Here is a 13096-nt window from a genome sequence, read left to right as displayed (position 1 = left end):
GAATAACTCAGAATTTGCTTGTTTGCACTCTGTGTTCAATCTCTGTTATTATTAATGTTTTCTTCAGAATTAGCATAAGTAGGAATTCTTAACTGCTCTTGTTTCCCCTGGTTCTTACATCTTGAATATAGCTAACAAATTCTTAACTGCTCCCTAGCGATAATCATCCACTGTCCCTCTATCTGCATGATGAAGGATTCTTGATTTCCCTTCACCCACTGACTCCATCCCATCTGATTCCAGCTTATAAATTGTTCCATAATTGATTACCTTGCTCTGTAGTACCATGCTCTGTTAAGGAAACCATATTCAACAGTTCATCCTCATGAACTCCATTAGCCAAATGGACTGAACTTCTCAAATTTACACCCCTATCCTATTGAATGTCACCATCCAAAAACCAAACAAACCCTTGTTCTTCATAACTAGCCTAATATACCTCAAAACAAAGCTAAATTATAAAGAGAGAGACCTCTCTGGATGCAAATTGGCTAGAATTTGCATCTAAAAGATTGGTCTATGGTTACCTCAGCTGTATTCCCTTTTCTACAACTTTTGGGGAACAACCTAAGTGATAACACCAAGTACAAACCCTCACATGACACCCTCCAGGAGTGGAACCTAGCCAATGTTGGGTTCCACCCCTTTAGTGTCAAACTCTATACCTTCGACAATAGCTACATATAGCACTCCTTATAATGCTCAATATAGCATGATTAGCGGAGGTCCCTTCAACCAACAATATGGTTGGCACCCATTCTATAGTTCTAACCCCCAAATTCAAGTATATGGGGGCACTCCCAATATGCATATACCGGTAGGCATGCATGGTCAATCACTGATTGACATGAGCACTCCTTATGTCAATCAAGGACATATGGTTAGTTCTATGGCGGGTAGAAATCCTCAAGGAGGTCCCAACCAATCCATGGGGGCACCCTACTCACAACCTCAAATGAGTCAAGGGGGCACTACTTAGCCTAGGGGCAATTATATACCCCAATATCACATTCCCCATGGAAATCCACATTACAATGCCATACCCCAAGGAAACTACTATACCACACAACCTATGTATAATATTGGGGCTAAAACAATGGGAGGACCGCAATGATCCTCAAGTCATATGTCATCGCCTTGGTCTGAGTTGAGGGCATTGCACGCTCTGCCTTTTTTGGCAACGTTGGATATCTCTGACTTGTAAAAACTTAGAAATGACCCCATCTATCATAACTTACTCTGGCTGCCAATCCCACATAAAATACCGATAGACATCCCCAAGTCAAAGGGAAATAAAGGGAGGATTTGGGTACCCATATCACCACCTATCATCTTTGGTGTGTTTCTAACTCCATGGTGGATGATACTATCTGGTTACATCTTTTTCCCTGCACCCTTACTGGCAACGCAACCAAGTGGTACATCAAGTTACCACGCATGTCAATAAATACCTTTGATGCCCTAGTGATGGAATTCTTAAAGCACTTCCAGCTACCCATCTACTATGAGATTGGGACGAAACTCCTCACTTCATTATGTCAAGATACCGCCACCCACATCTCTGATCATATACATGAATGGAGACATAGGTGGAGGTTAGTCAAAGCTCCCCTCCTAGACTATCTCTTAGCGGATTGGTTCTACAAGTCCCTACTCCCCCAAATCGCTAAGGATTTTTCCTTAGGTGGTGCAGTCACAAAAGACCAATCCATACGTCGTGCCCAACACTTAGATCTGATATATTCATAGTCTAGCACTCTTTACGATGTAATCCCCAATTCCCCTCGCAACTCCAATGCTTCTGCTACTCAGCACCTCAGAGCACACGCTGATGGGATTATCGGTGCAACCTCTGGGGCTGCTGTAAAACAACTCAGCGGTCACATTTCCCAGATGTCAGTGGACCCCTCTACCAAATCGACTGATCTTCCTACCACCGCGATAAACTCTATGCAGTCTATGCAAAAACCTAGTGGTAAGAACAAGAAGAATAAGAAAAAGATCACTCCTTCTGAGGAGTAGTCAATAAAGGAGCAAAACCTAAAGTAGAAGGCTATTGCGCCTCCTGACGATGGAAAGGGTAAACCCACCCAATTCCCTTGCAAAATCTGTGCGCAAGACCACATGACATATTTGTGTCTGCGTCTTCAGGAATGCACAGATTTCATTACTAAAAAGGATATTGGTAGGACCCCCGTTATCCTTAATAATCCTTTCCCCGCTCAGTAGTAGCAACACCTTATTGCAAACCAACCCCAACCCCCACAAGGGAGCAATGGTGGTTCGCAACATCCTTCAGCTAGTGAAGTCTACCATTTACACCTTTGAAACAGTAGATCTACAAACTAGAGCCAAATCATATGGAGCTCCTATTGCTCATGCAGAGGAACCTTCCTCAAGTCAAAACCCACTGCCACCTAAAGATTTACATATCAAAAGGCTAGTTCCAGACCTTGTGATTCACCCCCCTAAAGGGGCACTTTAACACACAACGCACAATACATCTGCACGTGCTGCCCAAAACTACAACATTGTAGAAGACTTGGTGCAATTGTCGTCAGCTATGTTGGTGCTCAAAGTATTACAAACATGTCCAACACAAAGGAAAGCTTTGCTTTCAGTTATTGGCGGTATCGACCCACAGGATTCCATGCTTGCAATTTTTGACATGGAAAAGTGCAAACCTCCCCTTTCTCACCAGCTTGCATTTCAGGTGCAAATGTTTTTGAAAGGTAAAGGTATACATAGAACTATCATCAACGAAGGTACTTCTACCTACGTCATGTTGGCTTCATGTTGGCTCGCTTTGGGTTCTCCAACCCTATCCACGCCATCGAATTCCCTTAAAGCTTTTGATGGCAACACTTTCATCCCAAAAGGTTACCTAGCTAGCTACCCCATCACCTTGAGTGGGAAAATGGTAACGGTTGATATTGAAGTCGTGCATCATAAACTCTACTATAATCTGCTTTTGGGCCGCGATTGGACTTATGCCATGAATTCCATTGTGTAATTAGTCTTCCGCATCATCCTATTTCCCTTGGATGGACAGATAGTTATAGTGGACCAGCTGTCCTTTTGCACCCAAGATTGCTCCCCATTACCTAGCGGCTCTGTACCCTTAGTGGGTGGTGTACCTGACTCTTATGTTAGTATCGGTACTGTTCTATTGAAGGGCTCTTCCCTGTTGGGTTTTTTCCCTCTTCCGCCACCCGTGGTTCCACAAACAATCTCTATGGTTTCTTCCATTCCTCATGAACCAACTAATCCTTGGATCCTCATGGCCCCTTCAAACATTGACACTTACGGAGAAAAAATGTCGTTGTCACCAGCTAAATTGGCCTACTAGGCCATTCAATCTACATCCGAGTCTCCGGTCACTTTGGTCATGGCCAGCAGTACCACCGCCCCTCCCATAAATGCTCCTTCTTTCGATCCCCTCAATCAAGTCCTACCTAAGGACGAAGTTATTAGAGAGATCATGATTTTACAAGAGCGACCTTGGGAGGACTCGCACCATCGTGTTTCAATATCTAATTCAGACACGATGCTTCTTCAAATCCAGTCCTATGACACACCTGAAATCGTTTCCTCACCTTATAAAACTATCCAAACTTTGGACTTGGAAGGGAACATGGGAAATCTTTCAATGACATTGCTCATTGATATTTCAGTGAAGACATGCATCATGGTAAATATATAGATTGGAGCCAATTGCAATCCTGAGGAAATTGCGAGCTTCACCTATCCTTTTAAGGACTTCTGTGATGTTTTCTCTTGGTCTTATGAGGAAATGCATGGCATGGACCCTTCTATTGTCAAGCATGAGATCAAGAAAGATTGAGCATTCTTTTTATGGTATTTTTCTTGCCCATTAATCCAAAAAAACCTCGAGTCTCCTTCTTCAGCTCGTTAAACTACCAATAAGAATATCAAGTGTTCTTTTTATGGTATTTTTTCTTGCTCGTTAATCCGAAAAATCCTCGAGTCTCCTTCTTCGGGCTCATTCAACTACCACGAAGAAGATTGAGCATTCTTTTTATGGTATTTTTCTTGCTCGTTTATCCAAAAAATCCTCAAGTGTCCTTCTTCGGGCTCGTTAAACTATCACAAAAAAGGTCGAGTGTTATTTTTTATGCTATTTTTCTTGCTCGTTAATCCGAAAAACCTTGATTCTCCTTCTTTGGGCTCATTAAACTACTAAAAAAAGATATGAGCATGTTCTTTTTTGGGACTTTTTCTCGCTCTAAAACTGAAAAATCCCCAACTTTGTCATTGTTGGACTCGTTAAACACATACAACGACGGTTCGAGCAACTCTTTTTCGTTCTTTTTCTAGCTCATTAAACTGAAAAATATCATTAGAGTATTCTTTTTAGGCATTATTTTCTCACTCATAAAACTGAAAAAATCCTAAGTTTTTTCTTTAGGCTTGTTAAAAATTTATAAAGATAACTCGAGCATTATTTTCAGTACCTTTCTTGCTCGTTAAACTAAAAAATCCCGAGTTTTTGTCATTGGGATCATTAAAAATCTATGACAGCAAGCAGAGAACTTGCTTTTTTGGGACCATTTCTCGCTCTTAAAATTGAAAAAATCCCTGAGTTTTTCCCATTCTTCGGGCACATTAAATCTAAGAAGAAGGAATGAGAAGTTATTTTACCTCTTTTTCCTTGCTCAATAAACTGAAAAAGATACCTTGAGTTTTCTTCATTTGACTCGTTAAAATTTGATGAAGGTATTCAGTTTGTCGCCGCATGACTCATTAAAAATTCACGACAAAAGATGAGTTTAGTTTGTCTCCTCATACTCATAACAAAATGAGGTCAACATCTATTGAACATAGGTTTCTCTTTATCTGGATTCAATAGATTAACTCACAGAAAAGTAACCGATCCAGGTATACTATTAACATTTTGTTGCACCTAGTTAACAACTATGCCAAAGGTACCACCCTGGAGTCATTCTTTACGATCTTTTTAGACTCTCTAAATATGAAAATACCACTGAGTTGTCTCGTCTAGACTCATTAAATTAAACAGACAAGATATAGATTCGCTCTTTTTACGATCCTTTTCAAACTCTCAAAACATGAAAAGATTGACGAGTTTTCCTATCTGGACTCATTAAACTAATCAGATAGGGTATAGAGTCACTCTTTTCGTGGTCCTATTCAGACTCTTAAAATATGAAAAGATCGACGAGTTTACCCGTCTGGACTTACTAAACTAATTAGATGGGGAAAGTAGTCAATATAATTGCATTCAATATGAGAAAGCGTGGTTTGGCAATAGTCATTCCCTTGAACATGGCACTCCCTCAGATAAACCTTCCTTGTGATGACCTCTCAATATGAATCCTACCATCCTATGAGTTTAGCCTAAATACCCCGATGTTCTTGCATCTCTGAATCCTAACACTCTTTGGTGTTCATGAGTCTAGTGCTGCATGTTTAAAACTATTGTTGTGCATTTTATTGTTCAAGGGTTAACCTTTTTTTTCCTCCATCAACCCATCAAGCATATCCTTTCATCATGCCCTCTGTCATTTAGACCCAATGCTCAAAGATTCCTCAAAAATCAAATCATTCTTGTCCCGTTTCGTGTCGATTGATGTAGGACACATTATTTCCTACCTTTCGACAAGTATCTTCCTATCAACTTCAACACCCTATCTAGGAAGACAACCCAGAAAGACATTCAATGCCTTGGTACTTGCAAACATTAATGGCAGGTCGCCTTATGTTTGATCAGGGGTTCTCATTATTAGCTCCTAGTTAAGAGATTCTACGAGTGTTCAATGACAAGAACATTTTTCACACTTGCTAGATTGTACTGTGCATATTGGAGACCATCACCATTATTGGTGGCCTTCCTCGCGTCTGTTAACGGTCTCCATTATTGACTGGCAATCAAAAAAAAAATTGCATGTTCAACATCAACGCATATATTCACATGTATCGATCTATGTTGTTCGGTGAAGCGAAAATCAAGACCTTGGGCAGAGGCTTGCATCACTCAGCCTTTCTTCCTCTCCCAAGTTGCGTATATTTTTTTTTGGAGATAGCTCATCAGAATGATCCTATTATGACACCGGATCCGCATTGTGCTTATCGGTAGCCAACATCGTCATATCTCTTTTATGAGAAAATCACTCTAACATAGCTACTGAGCGTGGGAATGCCCAACTCAGGACATGATTTTAGTTGTTATCTATATATATATGTGTGTGTGTGTTGTATCAGGTTTCTCGTACCGCCCGAAGCTCTGATCCTCTCTCTCTTTTTATCGAAGAAGGAAAATTACAGTTAATTAAAGTATTTCGACCATTGTAGTAGCCTCTAATCTCATACTTTAGGGGGCATCTGTTATACAACAAAATGACCCCCTCATCAGCTCAGAGGGGAAAGACATGATAGTTGAAGCAAAGACCAAGATCACAAGCCTTGTTTCCACACTAACGCTAGCTAAACACTGACAACATGCTTTATAAAGCTTCTCTGTAAGCCTAAGGGAGCATTAGTGACCCTACTAACTCTAGTTGTTGGTTCGAGAACAACATTAGTGGATCCTAATGAGCATCTAGAGGTCAAAGGAGCAAATTGACTCATAAATATCTCTATATTCCCTCCTAAATCCACTCAGAAAAGCAAGGAAACATCTCAAGTTCGACCTATTTGTGGGATTTCTAAATCCTAATGAAGGAGGCAAATGGGAAAGAGTTGAAAAGCATGGCAACATCATTGCTTTTACCTTAAGAGACTCATGGAGGAACTTGGCAACCCTAACTCAATTGCTACATAAGCAAATCTAGGGCTATGGTGATAGAGGTCAGATCATTTGAAAGGATAGCTTACTTGATTATCGAACATAGTCTCAAATCTAAGCATAAGAAGTTGGTAAGAAGGGGGAGAGAGAGAGAGAAGCTAGAGGGGTAAGGGAAGGTTGATGCAACAATTGGCTGCAATCCATCTTTTGACATTAATATAGAACTGCAGTTCTGTTGTCTACTCCATGGTGTTGGTACTATCATTCATTTAGTTGTCTGTCCAATACCTTTTAGCATGAGTAGCTTATTTATGTGTAACTAGATGTCTTTTATATATTCATGTATTAGTTATCAAGGTTATATGCTATGATTATGCTTGTCTCTTCTATGTGCAAGACTTGATCTGGAGCCAGCTCAGGGGATTTCCACCTAGCTCCATTTCTCTCTCCAGTAAAACTACATGGAGCCTTGAGGCAATCAATCTGTTTTGCTTTGATAGTTAGTTATTGTTTATGGACATGCATGTAACTTTGTGACAACTGCAAATAATCTTATAGTCTGCCAAAGGTCCCGGGAAGACCTTTGAGGGTATATCCATACTCCATACACCGTGCATTTTATCTTATAGCAGCTAGAGATAGGGGCATGCAGAAAATCTTGTAGTGCTTGAAGGTACCTTACCAACAAGGTATCGTACATGCCAAACAGAGATAACGTGACAAAGTTATGACCCAGGGAATTTTGGTTGCCCAACTAACCCTAAAGGGGCCCACAAACTCTTGGTGTTACATCTCCTGGGGTTAGGGTTTTGGTTATTGTTGACAGTGCTGGACCTGCCAACATTCAAGGGATCACCCTGGTATGAAGTCCCAACTAGACCTGACACTGTTTGGTGTGGGAGTCCCATCCGGTATGATGGCCCGGTTACCATTATCTTAAGGATTTGCCTCAACTCTTGCTTGTTAGCATAGGAGAGTGGTCTGCTTTGTCTTCAATAAGTGAGGTTCATGTTCCTGGTGAGTGTAAGTGTTACTTGTGTCAATGGTTGTTTCACTGTAGAGGGAGAGAGGATGAAGGTGAGCCCCAAGTCGGTTGGGATAAGTCTCAACTCTACTAGGAACACATAACACAACATGACATGCACAGCTTACAGTGAAACAATCCACATGGATGCGACAGTCACAACACATAAGGGAAGATAACACGTATAACACTCAGCAAATTAGTACTCACGAGTTCAACAATTGTTATAGAAAGTTTTATGTGAAAGGTTTGTCTGGTGTCTGGGAGAGTATTCTACACGGGTGAGACAACATTAACAACATATACAACACATTTTCATTAACATATGTGTATTACAACAAGCGAATTAGTCCAAGTGTTAAAAACGGGTTCAAGCAACATGCATTACAAGTGTTAAAGATTAGTCTTACAATAGATATAATACATGTGTGAAAACATGCTAGCCTGTTAGCGGGCTTCTGCATTAAGCGAAATTTCCAAGACACATCATTACACCATACATCACTAACCCCATGTGAGGGGCATTGGAGCAACTAATTACTCCTCAAAGAAAATATAACAGACTCTCTTAGCTATGTGGAAGGAGCTGAGGTGAAAACGTCCTTTGCATGTACAAATGAGGGAGTATTTATAGCCAAGGGTGAAACTGACCCTTGTGTCCATTCGACTACCCTCATGACTGTTTGACTTCCATGACTTTTTGACTTTACATGACTCTTTGTAAAACAAGTTGGTATCTTGGACTTCCACATTACACTACATTGATTGACAACATGGCCTATAGTAGAGATGTGGATGACATGACAATGCTAGTACATTCGTATTGCTGCTGGAGTGCATGTCGAGCTGTAGTGTTGCTGGGTGTTGGATGTCTTCATGGTGTGTCATAGTTTCACCTCCACATGGCAAGGTGCATGGAGTCTATGATGGTCATTGGTTCGATTAATGTTGCTTTGTCACGTTGCTCCTTTCTTGTATGTTGGAAGGATTGACAGGTTCTTCTGTTTGCGAAAGGTCCATGTTCATCTGCTCATCTATCCATGATCACATATTTCATGTTTTCTAATTCATCCATCCGCGAACACATCTGTGCATGATCATCCATTCACGAGCACATCTCTTCACATGCATTTTTCATTCATTTGTTGGTGAACCTGTCCTTCTACATGTTCTCCCTTCGTTCATCCCATTCATCGTCACACCATGTTTGTTGGTGTACCTGTGCCTACAATCACTCATGATGAGAGGACATCAAATCCAAAAACATCCTAGTCTACCATGACACATGATCATTTCAGATACAGGTTACTGGGAGAGGCAATAAGGTTGCGAGGCAGGATGATGGCTTCGGGCACTGCTGATGAAAACTGCGCAAGGGTCGCTTGGTGATGAAGATGGGAAATCTAAGTCGACAATGACTATCCATGAAGTCTAGCTCGGCTAGAGGGAAACACTGCGCAAATTTTGGAAGGAATAATCTGGGCTACGAGAAGGTAGGGAAGACTAAATCTGTGCATTTTTCGGAATGAACGGGCAGGGGGGGTTTGACAGCAACATTTGTGCAATTTCTTGGAGTAACAGGTCAGTCTATAGGGAGTATTGGCAGATAGGATTTGCATAGTTTTTTGGAGGAACTAGCCAAGAGTCTAGCAGCTAAAACTATGCAATTCCTGGAGGGAATTGAAAACTAGTTGGTGGGTCATTCGCAGAAAAAATTGCGCAATTCCTAGAGGGAACTGGTAGTTATCTACTGGGAGCTTAGCAGCAGAAACTGTGCAATTCATATAGGGAACTTCCAGTCTGCTACTGCGAGCTGCTGGTGAGTGAAATTGCACTGATGTTGGGAGGCTAGCGTGTTTATCATCTCTCCACAATTTTTGAGCTGAGCGGACTGCTAGGTAGCAGAGGGCCTGCTCATGAAAACTACAAATTTTCTAGATGAGCAGCCGTTTGACTGTTGGGAGGGCTAGCTAGGAAAATTGCACATTTTTCTGAGGGAGACAGGGACAAGCATTGGGTTTTTGTCTAACCTGTCTGGGCAATTTCCATAGTCAACAAAGTGGGCAAGCTCAATAGCCTCTGCGCAATTTTTGAGGGGAGTCAGTCCTGGGGTGGTTGGCAAGTCCAACTCTCAGGGTGGCCAACATGAAGGTTGATTGAATTGCTTGTGGGTAGTGCAACTTGAAATGACTTGTTTAGTGCTCGTGTGTTATTCTTGGTGACAGTCGATCAAGTCGATTGTAGAGTGATGGTCCGATTGTCCGAGGGGAGTCCGGACATCAGAACTTTAGCAAATGACTAAGTGTGTGAACAAGTGAAATATGCATATGTTATCTTACAACACACACTTGCATGACTCGACAATGAGACAATTCAAACCTTCCAGACACATATGTGCAACATGACAGACCAACGGTGTAGGCGACAAGCGTGACACTTGTGATTGATCATTGGTCAACTGTGATGATGCTTGCATGACAGTGAATGTGAGCCCATGAGTGAGTGCGACAGATGTTTTCATAGTGAGCACAACAAGTACCCACGAAGCGAAGACTTTAACCATAACAAGAACATGGTCGCAAGCATGACTTTGAAATCAACATGCAAGACTTGATGAAATGAGGAAACAAGAGGAATGTGAAGACTCACACGAGCTCACGAAGTGAACCTGAGTGTGTGCAATCATCAAGTGAAACTCTCAAAGGAGGCTCTGAAATTAGGTGTAGGCCAAAATTTTGGAGGGTGGTTGTAGCCACTACAACGCATGGTGACACAATGGTAGAATTCCAGCTTCTCTGTTTTGGTTCATTGACAACACAGGGCCTTGGTGTTTTGGGGAGTATTGAATCCCCATTTACCCCATGGACATACATGTTTCACATTTTTCCAACTTAGTCAAACACAATAAAAAGTTCAACTTGATCTTAATGTTTTGAAATTTTGAAGGGTATTTTAGCTCGCAAGCTGAAGATTTTTCATAGTATAAGTTTTCATCTTTGGTGTTGCTCCACTGCCAGTAGGCCTAGACAATACCCCAGCAGAGTCACAGAGGACCACGCGCATTGCTCCACTGCCAGCAAGCCTGATCAGTACCCCGGTGGAGTTGCATGGTTCACCTCTTTGCGCAGGAAGCCTTTCTCTTCTTTCACCTTCAAATTTTTCAAGAGGATTGTGCATAGGCACTTATTTATTTTTGGGGTGGAACAGGGGTCCTGACCTATTAAGAGCAAAAGAATTTGTTCTTTCAGAGAAGAATGTAAGGCCTCTGAAATGGGTTTTCTCATTTAGATTTTCCCCTTCTTTGTTTCTACTAGTTGGATGAGCTCGAACACAGAGCAGAAGGCTGAGTATAGGCATGAAGTTCCCAGTGTGGATGCAGGCTCATGGTTGGACCAAAACTCTTCTCGCAGATGGCTCATATTTTCTGTTAGAACTTCATTGGCTGAAGTTTGTAACCAAGCACAGAGAAGCCAGACAGAATATTGGCCAAGTGCTGCAATGTCACAAGTCTCTTCATATTTCAACCATATACTCTATTCAAAATCCAGAACGTAGTAGTTGGCATCATTTATTTTTGGAAACAAAAATAGTAGCTACTCAAGAGACCTCTTGCTAGCAACCGTTTCCATTTTCTGGTTGGAAACTTGATAGAAATGCACTAGAAACTAGAGACTTGAATTAGGCGCTTTTTTGTGGTTCATTTTTCTTTTCTGGTAACATAGATCATGTCTTTGTATTAGTATATGCAGTAACATGTGTACATGTTGGTTTCCATGTTACTATATCTTTTGCTTTTGATCACATTGTTGGATGAATGACTTTTCTCCACGTACTGGACAATAGGGAGGGAGACAATGATTTTTTTAACTGGGTGGTGAGCTTTGACATGTTAATAGATGGATTTTTCATAGACAAATATTATTACCTAGATTTAGTTTTCATACAAAACCTTTTGGACTAATTGTTTTGATTCATTTTGAAAACTTATTTGATTTAACTATAGTTTTTTTTTAATATTTGTACCTAGATTTTATATGTATATAAAAAAATTTGAGAGTGGAAAGTAAAAGAATTCCCAATATGAAGTTGGGGTAATTAAAATTAAACAAGATACTACAACTATGTTGAGATACATCTATAAAGTGGTTTAACTTCTAAAATGATAGTAGTGGCAAGTGCGACCAGACCAATGATCGAATCGTCTCCACATCATATAATATGGAAACAACGACGTCAATGGAGGATGAAACAACCCTGGCTCTGCATACTGTCTTGCATCGTGTACAACAAGCTATTGAAAGATCCAATAGACAACTGTCTCAAGTGAGGGTTGCTGCAGTGAGCAAGACAAAACTAGTGTCCTTGATCAAGGAAGTTTATGATGTTGGCCATCGTCATTTCATGGAAAACTATATGCAGGAGTTCCTGGACAAGGCACCAAAGCTGCCCACAAATATCCAGTGGAATTTCATTGGGTGCCTTCAAAGAAACAAGGCAAAGGCTATTATAGCTGGTGTACCGAACTTATATATGGTGTAAAATGTGGATAGCTCTCAGGTTGCAAAGGCCCTTGATCGTCTTGTATCAAGTATTAGGAGGAAGCCACTAAAATTTTTGGTACAAGTCAACACAAGTCGGGAGGAATCAAAATATGGCATTGTGATTGTGACTTCAAAATGTGTGGAACTTGCAAAAAATGTCAAGTTTCAGTGCCCTAACTTGGAATTCTCTAACCTAGTGACAATAGGAATGTTTGACTACTCATCTAGGCCCAACAATTTTGAGGCACTATCAGGTTGCAAAATCAAAGTTTGTAAATCTCTTGGAATATAAGAGGATCAATGTGAACTGTCAATGGGCATGTCAGGAGACTTCAAACAAGTGATTGAAATGGGAAGCACAAATGTAAGGATTGGTTCTACTATAATTGGAGCAAGAGAGTATCCTACAGAGAAGTGAACTTCATTGAAAGTCGTTTTGTAAGAGATTTACTAGGCAATGTTAAGTAAATTACTAATAATTAATGAGCAACTCAGCTTAATGCATGTCACATGTAGTATATGTTGTCTTTCAATAGTTTCTGGAAAAATGGGTGGATACTGGGATCTCGAAGAGTTTCTTTCACTTTTATCCCATTGAAAAATGTTAAAATGTTGGGACTAACTACAATTGTAATTATGTATATTTTAGATGGTAATTTCTCACTATTGTGATGGCAATTAGGGAAGATCTTAGTTAAATATTTAAAAAAAGGAGATACACATATAAACATAAGTTCAAATGAAATTTAAATCAAAGATGGATAG

The 13096-nt window shown here is 40.6% G+C and overlaps 1 pseudogene; it reads left to right on the top strand.

The window, feature by feature from the left end:
• The first annotated feature begins 12008 nt into the window (after nt 1-12008).
• On the top strand, nt 12009-12749 carry LOC149258565 (uncharacterized; annotated as a pseudogene).
• The last annotated feature ends 347 nt before the right edge of the window (nt 12750-13096 follow it).

Source organism: Pinus tabuliformis, chromosome 6 (assembly GCF_031772625.1).
Source record: "Pinus tabuliformis cultivar Carrire ecotype Pingquan chromosome 6, CPIR1, whole genome shotgun sequence".
NCBI lineage: Eukaryota > Viridiplantae > Streptophyta > Pinopsida > Pinales > Pinaceae > Pinus > Pinus tabuliformis.
Note: the sequence above shows the minus strand (reverse complement) of the source record. Positions and strands in the feature narration are given on the sequence as shown.